The sequence below is a fragment of the Leptosomus discolor genome, chromosome 5 (assembly GCF_034619465.1).
Source record: "Leptosomus discolor isolate bLepDis1 chromosome 5, bLepDis1.hap2, whole genome shotgun sequence".
Taxonomy (NCBI): Eukaryota; Metazoa; Chordata; class Aves; order Leptosomiformes; family Leptosomidae; genus Leptosomus; species Leptosomus discolor.
Window position 1 is genome coordinate 57,308,384 of NC_141395.1, and position 9,007 is coordinate 57,317,390.

Genomic DNA, 9,007 nt, shown 5'->3' on the forward strand with positions numbered 1-9,007 from the left:
CGTTGCTGCGGAGAAACCTGTTTGCTGTGAGTTTGTGTGCCCAGGCATGCATTGCCTTCTTGCACCTGCGTAAGGAAATTGTAATTTGTAGAAGTGGGTGGTTTGGCAAAGTCCTGCCACTAATACCAGGACCTAAAGGTCCTCATGGTTCTGGTTTTGCATTTGTCAAGATTGCTGGGTGAGCTGATCTCTTGTTTCTTGCTGGTTTCCCTGTTTTGTTATAGCAAGAGCAAAGCAGATGATGACCCAAGTGAGTTTTTGTACCAGGCTAAAAAGTTTCAATTTCTGCTACTTAAATACAGTTCTTGAACCTGCCCAGGACCTGGTGTTTGCTTCCATCAGCCACACTCTTCTGCCTTGACATGTCAGAGATCTTTCATCAAGGTCTAATTACTTTTCAAACTTGCTAGGAGGATGCCAACCATTTTTAAGTGAAAAGAAAAAGGAACCAAAATACAGCTTTTGTTTCTGAGCTGGGTTCCTGGCTCATCTCTATCCTTCCATCTAATGTGATCCCACAAGTCTTCAGCTTTCAGCAGGGTGGCAGAGGTGTCCTGATGACAGTCTGGTTCAGCCTCTGTTCTGCTTCACTCACAAGTACTTTTTACTGCTTTCCCTCATGCAGCAGCCTGCCTCTCCCAGCAGCAGGACGGGATGCCGGGGTTTGTCTTACTTGAGACAATTGACAGAAGAGCCTAAATGAGGTGCAGAGTCTCTGTAGGCTTCCTTGATAGCCAATAATTCTCAGTAGGCACCTTCAAAGAGCGAGGGAGGTTGTAGATGGTTTAATCGCCCTCTGGAGTCATAGGTGACCTCTGAAGAAGACTCCACTGCTGGTGACAGGTGTGTAGCTACACAAGTCTTCTCATTACAGCACCTCCTGGAAGCACCTAAACTACAAGGGATGAGTCCAGGCCCTTGCCCCATGTTGCTCCATTGCTTTGAGCCATCCACCTCTTTTCCCTGTTGGTACTCACAGTGTGATGCTGTTTTCCAGATGCAGAAACACTGTACTCCAGTGATGGACAATTCCCTTCTGATGCGTTGGGAATTACTTGTTACCCCTCTTCCCAATTTAGTGCTTTTCAGATGCTGCTGATACTCTGAGCCCATTACAGTGTCAAAAAGGAAACAAAAGGATCAATGCTGGAATAAACAGCCCATTCATCAGCTTTATTACAGGACCTGCTAAATTTGAGGCTGTTTTCCTACTATTATTATAAGTGATATTCAGCATGGGAAAAGATAAGAGATAAACCTTTCTTTCTTCTCTCAACTCTCCCAAGCTGTAATTCATCTTCCCCAGCTTCTTCCTCTAGGAGCTAGCTACGGCTGTTAGAAGAGGGCTAAACAATCTCACTAGGAAGCAGAGAACTTTATCATAGCTAAGGAGGATTAACACACACATAATCCCCTTACAAAGCCACTTGCCTTCCAACTCCAGTGCATAAAAATAAAAAAAGGATTGGATCAATGTTATTTTTTTCATATCTAATTCGAGAACAATAGAGCACATTAAGTAATTAAAATGTTCACCTGTAAGATGCTTAAAATCAAGGCTGCTGGCAGATATATAATTAGCTCCAGTTAGCTGCTTGCTTGTTTACTTCACTTAATTTACCTAGTGTGGGTCTTTGGGCTTGGAGCTTTATTTAGAAAACATTTTGTTGTTGCATAAGGTAACGCAGTGGATAGGCAGGGACCAAAGATAGGAGAAAAGGTAATTCACTGAGCCAATATACATGCTAATATAGGGCATTTCAGGTCCTCTTTGTTATGCCATCTGCAGATGCTGGCAATTTAATCAGAACTATAGTTCTTAATAGGTTGGGTAAAACCATCCTGAACATTACTGTTTTTCTTGTGTTGTTTTTGTTCTGCAGAGGACCCAGTCTGCTCTGCCTGTCTCTGCACATAACATACAAAGTCATGGGTTTTCAGCTTTCTTTAATGGAAGGATGACTTAGAAAGATGCAGAGCTGTGCATGCCCAGACCTCATGGGCATTTTGAAAACATAACAGGGCTACTACCTGCACCACCAGATAAAAAACAGCCTTAAATTGCGAGGATTCACTTACTATTTGTGTTTGATCCCGTTTTGTTTGTGTGCGTGCACGGGGATGAGCGTGAAGGGGTGAAGAGCAGGATTTTTGCCTGGTTTCACATGCCACCTCTGCCAGCCCGCTGGCTGCCCAAAAGCCAGAGGATGGGGGTTGACAAACCGTGGCAGGACAGACAGACAGAGACCCGAGCGGACAGAAGGGGAGAGGAGAGAACAGCAGTTACAGGCTGCAGCTAACAGCTCCCTCCCCATGAGCTATAGGCATCGCTGCCCCTGGGTCAGGACCATTCATTTCACTTGGTTTTTATAAAATGTCTTAAAAAAATCTGACAGCACTGAGAAAACAAACCTTGGGAATGATTTGCAATTACTTACTGTTTAGCTGTTACATATGAATGGGTGACTCTGCAGAAGAGCCCACAAATGGTTAGTGCTTATGATCTGGATAAGGCATACGGGAGGCTGGAAGATAATGACTGACACCAGGGAGGATGGGAAATATTATTATACTGATGTTGCATGAGCACTGTAGAGGAAGTGAGCCTTTAAAGTGTGATACCTCCAGCACTTGAAATGATAAGCAGTGCCTACAGAAATCAGCTTGTGGGATCTGTTTCTCTTGCTAAGCTGCCTTTGAAGGTTGGGGTGTTTTTTGCTCTCAGTTCCCCCAGGGAAATTTTCCCACCTTTCTAGTCTTGCCCGCTGATTGGAGCTACACCCCTGGATCTGTAGCCATCTGTATTCCTGTGGCAGGCTATGATAAAGCCCACTGGTTTTTTGCACAGTATAAATGGTTGTGCTTCCCTGTAGGTGTCGAGTTCAACAGCCACAGGAGGCTGAACCTGTCAGCAAATGAGCCCTTCATGTCTTCTGCTTTTTTAATGAAGTGTTGGTTTCATGGCTCCTGACAAGTGCGTCTCAATATAAAAATCATGTGTGCAAGTTGACTTTTTTTCACCTTTTCGTTTCCTGTGGAAAACTTTTCTTTGCCTTTCTGTATTTACTCTCTTTCTTAGGGGCTGAGGACTAAACACCTGCTTGCCTGCTCCCCTGCCGAGCCCAGGGCTCCCCCTTCCCTCCAGGAGCTGCATGTACTTTCAGTGACCGGTTGATACTCAAGTGGCCTTGGACAGACTGAAGATCCTGAGAAGCTCCTCCGTTGCAGCCTGATTCAGCCTTTCCTTAGCTGTCACTGAGCTGGAATGAGATGTAGGCAGCTGCCCATCTAGGATAAGGCCACCAAAGCTGGGGGAGTTATACCAGAGATGAATCCATCTGTCCATCTAAGTGAATCTAAGGCTGAGTTACTCAGGTTCCCTATTTATGCCCATGATTTACTAGGTTTGATTCAAACAATGAACTACAACATTGCCTTATACTGCAGACAGTCTCTCTTAAACCCTGATTTATCACTGCGGTGGAGCTGCTTAAAGAAGGCTGGCACCTGGCCTGTGTGACACTCAACTAATATCACAGCTCAGTATCTCCAGCAACATCAAACCTACCAGCTCAACAAGTACGACTGTATCAGCTCCCTGAGCCTACAGCCACATAAACACCTTTTCCTTGCAGAGCTGCCACTGCCTTCCTGAGCTGGCCCGACCGGAGCGCAGGAGCCAGCTGTGCCAGGACAGCATGGGACCTGCTCTTTCCCCGCTGCTGTGGTGCTTGCACGCCACTGACACTGCAGGATGTCACAGCCCAGCTGCCACTCCTGCTCTCAGCTGGTGGCCGGGCACATGTACGGAGCCTTCATTCGACTCAGGCAACATGCACAGAGGTGGAAAGAGGACAAATCCCAGACATATGGCATTCCCCCTCTTTTCTATCCCCTAATCTTTCCCCTGGCAACCTGTGGTTGACAGCTAGTGAGTCCACATTAGCTAATCAGCTCTCACAGTGTGCCCTGAGTATCTCCAGCTGGTCCTCACCAAATAGTGAAGGAAGTTGTGGAGCTTGGACCTCATCAGAGAGATCCCTGGGCTCCCCTCAGCTTCCCCGCAAGGGAAGGATGGCAGCGACCAGCACGCTCAGCTGCTGTCGCAGGTAGACAGGCTCTCCTCAGCCCAGCACACACAGCACCATGTCAGCAATGGGAAGTCCTACCAGGGAGCCCCAAACCAGGCTTGAGTTATTCTCCAAGCCTGTTAGAGGCTGCAGGAAAGAAACAGGGTCTTGTGTCCACCAAGCACAGAGCCAGCTACCTCCAGGGGTAGGCAGTGATGTTGTGAGTGCTGGATAAGTACAGCTAAGAGCAGCCAAAGAAGACACCATCAGAAACGCCTATGAGAACAGTCAGGACAGAGCAGTAACTTGAAGCCACATCTCCAGACAAGAAACTACAGACCTTCAGCAACTGACTCGGAAATGGGACAAAAGGTAACAATTGTGTTTGTTTATCTTTGTAAAGATCTGCCTCACCCTCTGACTTCACCCTTCCTGTTTCAGATGGGTCACCCTGACTTAATTTTCAGACAATATTTTTGGATTTCATGGAGCCGTGATGAAGACTGAATAAGTAAGAGCACAGAGAGCTTTCCTGGTAGGTTTGCAAATGCAGGCAGGCTTGGATTCAGGTCTGGGGAACAATGTGGTGGAAAATGTCCTCAACTGTATTTCTTTCTGCTGGTCCTGGACTATGGTGTTTTCTTTATAAACCCCTGCTACAGAGGTGGCCGGTGGCAGGTTGCGGTGGTGTGATTGAAAGGGCCAGTATGGGAGTGCATGGGGCTACCTGGAGAAATCTGACCTGGGATTTCCCCTTTAAGCTAAATCTCTCCCTCCCTGGCAGGGATAAAGGCTAATTCAGCTGTGCAAACTAATTTATATTCAGCCACACGTGGCCATAAACTGTACTTTTTGTTCCTGACAAATATGAATATGGTATTTGCTCTGAAAACTCCCTGTTTCTTATGCAAAATCTTCCCTCTTGCCATTTATCTCTGTGATGTAGAGTTTTGCTTGGCAGATGGACAGTGCAGGAGGGTGTCCAGGCTGCGTGGGAAAGAGTGAGTGCCCACTATATGGGATATCCTATTTTCCTCTAATCTTTTGTGCAAGTTTTAGTAAATTGGTGAAGTGCAAATGGAAAAAGAAGAATGTTCTTCCAAACTGTTGAGCACAAAGGGAAGACATCCTCCAGTGAGAGGATGGACAGGACAGTGGTGGATACAGCCCATGACAGAAAAGTTGTTTCAAGTCCTTTTCCATCCTGGAGATTGGATTTAAAGGAGCTGTCAGGGCTCAGAGCTGTTATTTTTCCAGCTGCCCTCCTTACAGTGCTGTGTCCTTGCTCTGTTGTAAGGGCCTGGTGGACAGATTTTTGTAACTGGAAGGAAGCACCTAGCTTCACTTGACTGATGGTTGTTACAAAAGAGCATCTATCATGACCACCATGTCACAGGACTCATCGTACAATTTTTGGTAGCCTTAAGGGAGGTATGTCAGACACATCTCTCAGTTACTCAGCCAACTTTGCCACTGTCTCAGTCTGGAAGTCACTCTGTGAACAATTTTTCAAGGATTCGAAAATTTAATTTTTAAAGGCTTCCCACTCTCTCACAAAATCGGCAGGCACTGGCACCCTCTTTTTCTGGAATTATCATCTCTATCCTGTAAAAACTATGAAATGACCTACATAAGGTCAGTCAGACAAACGATTCTAAGAAATTTTTGCTTGAGCTTGGGAAATAATGGAAAAACTCTCCACATGAATATTTTATTCAATGTCAGAAAATGCATATATGTGTGTGTGTATCTGTCTGTCTATATATGAACATTTGCAAATCATTTCCTTTGCTCTGTGAGCTGAAAAATAATGAAGAAAAATTATTAGATAATATTATGCTGTTGGCCACAGGGCTGTTTCAGGGTTATTATCCAGCTTGTTGCCTTCAGCACAGAAAAGCTGACTTTACATTCTGCCTGTTCCCAAACCCGTCACGTTAAACACAGGAGTAAACCACAGGCGCAGAACTGAGGAGCATGGGAGAAATGGAAAAGCTATTCAAGAAGCTGGCAGTTGAAAACAGGATCTTGAAAAATTATTTCCTTGGATTCAACAGATTTTCTTCTTCCCCTGTTCCAGACAGGGCTCTGCTCGGAGGTAGTTTGGGCCGCTGTGGTTGAATCAGCTGTTGAAATTCCAGCCAGCTCCTGAGCGAGCGAAAAACTAATCAGAAACTGCCTTCAGCAATCTCTGTTTTCCTGAGCACCGCCATCTCCTCACCCAGGCAACATGCTGCCCTTCACCAAATCAACAGGCAGCTTGTCCCTGCTTGGGCGTTGAGCAGGTGCCTCTGTCTCCTGGCCCCGTGCTATGCCCGGAGTGCAAGACCCCTTGGTACTCATTTAGCAGCAGACCCGTGTGTCCAAATGTCATTGACCCTTAGCACAGGGATCTTACCACACTGGTAGAATCACACCTCCTAGTTTGATGAGTCCCATTTGAGATGAGATGATCAAGGGATGTTGAGGGGGCTTGTATCAACTTGTTTAGACTCCAGCAGGTCAACCCTTGAGTCTCAGTTGTAGCAGAGCATCTTTGGGATGCATGCCAGGGCTAGGGCACCATTTTCAAAAGCACCACAGGCATGAGGGTCTCAGCAGGAATGCTGGGCAAGAAGTCTAATGTGAGGGTGTCTCTCCAAGGGTACATTTATCCAGGCAGGGAAGCTCTCCTGATATTGGTAGAGCTCTATTGGAAAAGCTTGGTGGTCTATTAGGCTAGTAACGTGAACACGAGCCAAATCAGCTATATCACGGAAAAGTTTCCGGTGTTCCTTGGTTTACCCACTAGCTTTCTGCCAGCACAACACTATTGACCTAGGGCCAGGGCTGTTTGGAGACCTAGCCGACAGTCATGGCTAGCTGACACCTTTGACCAAGGGACCAGGAGGTAGAGCCACTTGCTCCAGGCTTTGATTTGATGATGGGCAGTGTATTGCCTTGACAAGGAGGAGGCAGTGCTCAGGAAAGCAGAGCTTGCTGAAAGCAGCTTCTGATTAGTTTTTAGCTTGTTTAAGAGCTATCTGGGATTTCAACAGCAGGTTACTAAAGCTATTCAGAAGACCTCAATTCTGCTTGCTCCTTCGCCTTAGTGTTAAGTACAACTGCGCACCCCAAACACGAGCTCCAGCCCTAGGACAGCCCTGGGTTCAACAGCTGAGGCAGGATCCAGGTTCTCGAAGTATCGGCTTTCACTCCTATTAGCAGTTTCTGGCAATCCCATCCCACATCCTCACCTTTAATCAAATGGAGGACACTTCAAGGCAGAGGGATGACAATGCCTGTGCCCTCTCTGCACCATTGCTTGCAAGACCGATCTGGATTAAAAGGGACTGGTGCTTTCTTGGTTGGCTGTCTGCCCTGGCTGGCTGCATGGGTGTCCCTGCCATGGCAAAGCAGGGCACTGCGAAGCTACTCTGTCTCTTCCAGCTGCACAAAGAGCTGAGCTCAACCTTCCCCTGCCGTATGACTCTGCTGCTAATCCTGTGGAAATGGCAGAGATGCAAAGGCTGGATGCAGTTTAAACATAAGCCCAGCTAGGGCTTGTGCTGAAGTCCTGGCCCTGACATAGTAGCTGACATGAGGCTACCTGTGGCTGGCACACTTGGGGTCCTTGTGCTGCAGAGGTGGCCCCAGCTGCAGCCCTCCAGTGGTCCTTCTCACTCACATGTGCTGCAAACTGATGATTAGATAAGAGGAATTGCCCGTTTACTTTCATTTCAGTTGTGCGTGACTGGATCAAAAGATGTACGCTCTCTTTGCTTCAATTACGCATTTTGGTCTAATGTAGTCCAGATGGCTACTTCATCTCAGCCTTTGTATTTATTCATGGCCTTTCTATTTAACTTCCCTAAAACAAATACTCACTCGTAGGCGTATATTAATTCAGGGACAAGAACTGCCTCAATCAGTATGTTGAGGTTAAGTTTCTATACCACAATAGGTCCTATGTACATAATTTCTGTTTTTATTACCCCACTGCTAGCCTCAAATATATGAGCAATTTCTTTAAAGAGTTTACTTTGGCTTTTTCCTAAATTTAAACAAATTACACCTCTCCCAATGATTAGACTTAGAATATGCATATATTCTTTCATTGACCTTTCAGTTAAACCCTTCCGCAAACTTTGGCTGAATATTAGTAAATTTGCAAAAATACCAAGGAGCCCAAATGTTTGACATGATATCGCACCACCTCTGATAGTGGCTTGGGTGTCCAGTAAGGGATAAAATTTGTTATCGAATTTAAGTGCAATCCTGCAACCAACGTGTGAACACAAAGAGTGGAAAACCTTCAGAGACAAGATACTGAGACTTTTCGGGTTACGTCTACATTGTCTTTCAAACTGGAGCTGAAGTTTGGGTGCTGTGAATGGACTCAGGTGCTGCTGGTGGGGAGACGAAGGCAACACCTGGCAGGAGGTGTCCGAGGAGGAGCAGTGCCTGGCTCTGGGCTCAGCAGTGAAACAGGCACGCAGGGTGGAAGGGGTGCGGGAAGACACTGTTTAATCTGTCTGGCATTTGATTTGAGCTTTTGGTCCTTGTTTGGGTAATGGGATTGCAATTCCTCTCGGTACACTTACAATAAGAACATCTGAAACTCAGCTGCAGCCAGGCAACAGACTTTCATTTCGCGTAATCTGATTTTAGCTTCGGTGATTAGCTGCTCCGATGTCAATGGCCAAATCTAATTGTCATTGTAGTTTCTCTTCTGGAGCCAATACGTGCTAATGTCTTACAGGCTGAGTTTTGCTTCATGGCTTCTCTTCTCAAGTAATGTCTCCCAAGGCATTTGCAAACAGAGAGGAGGTGATTTCAGACCTAAGCGTGAGGAAGCTAGTAGCAATCACTGGTCAGTTTTTCTGTTGCATAAAATGGACACAGTGAGCCACCCTTTAACATTTCCGGACATTAATATTGTCCTGAAAATCTTATAT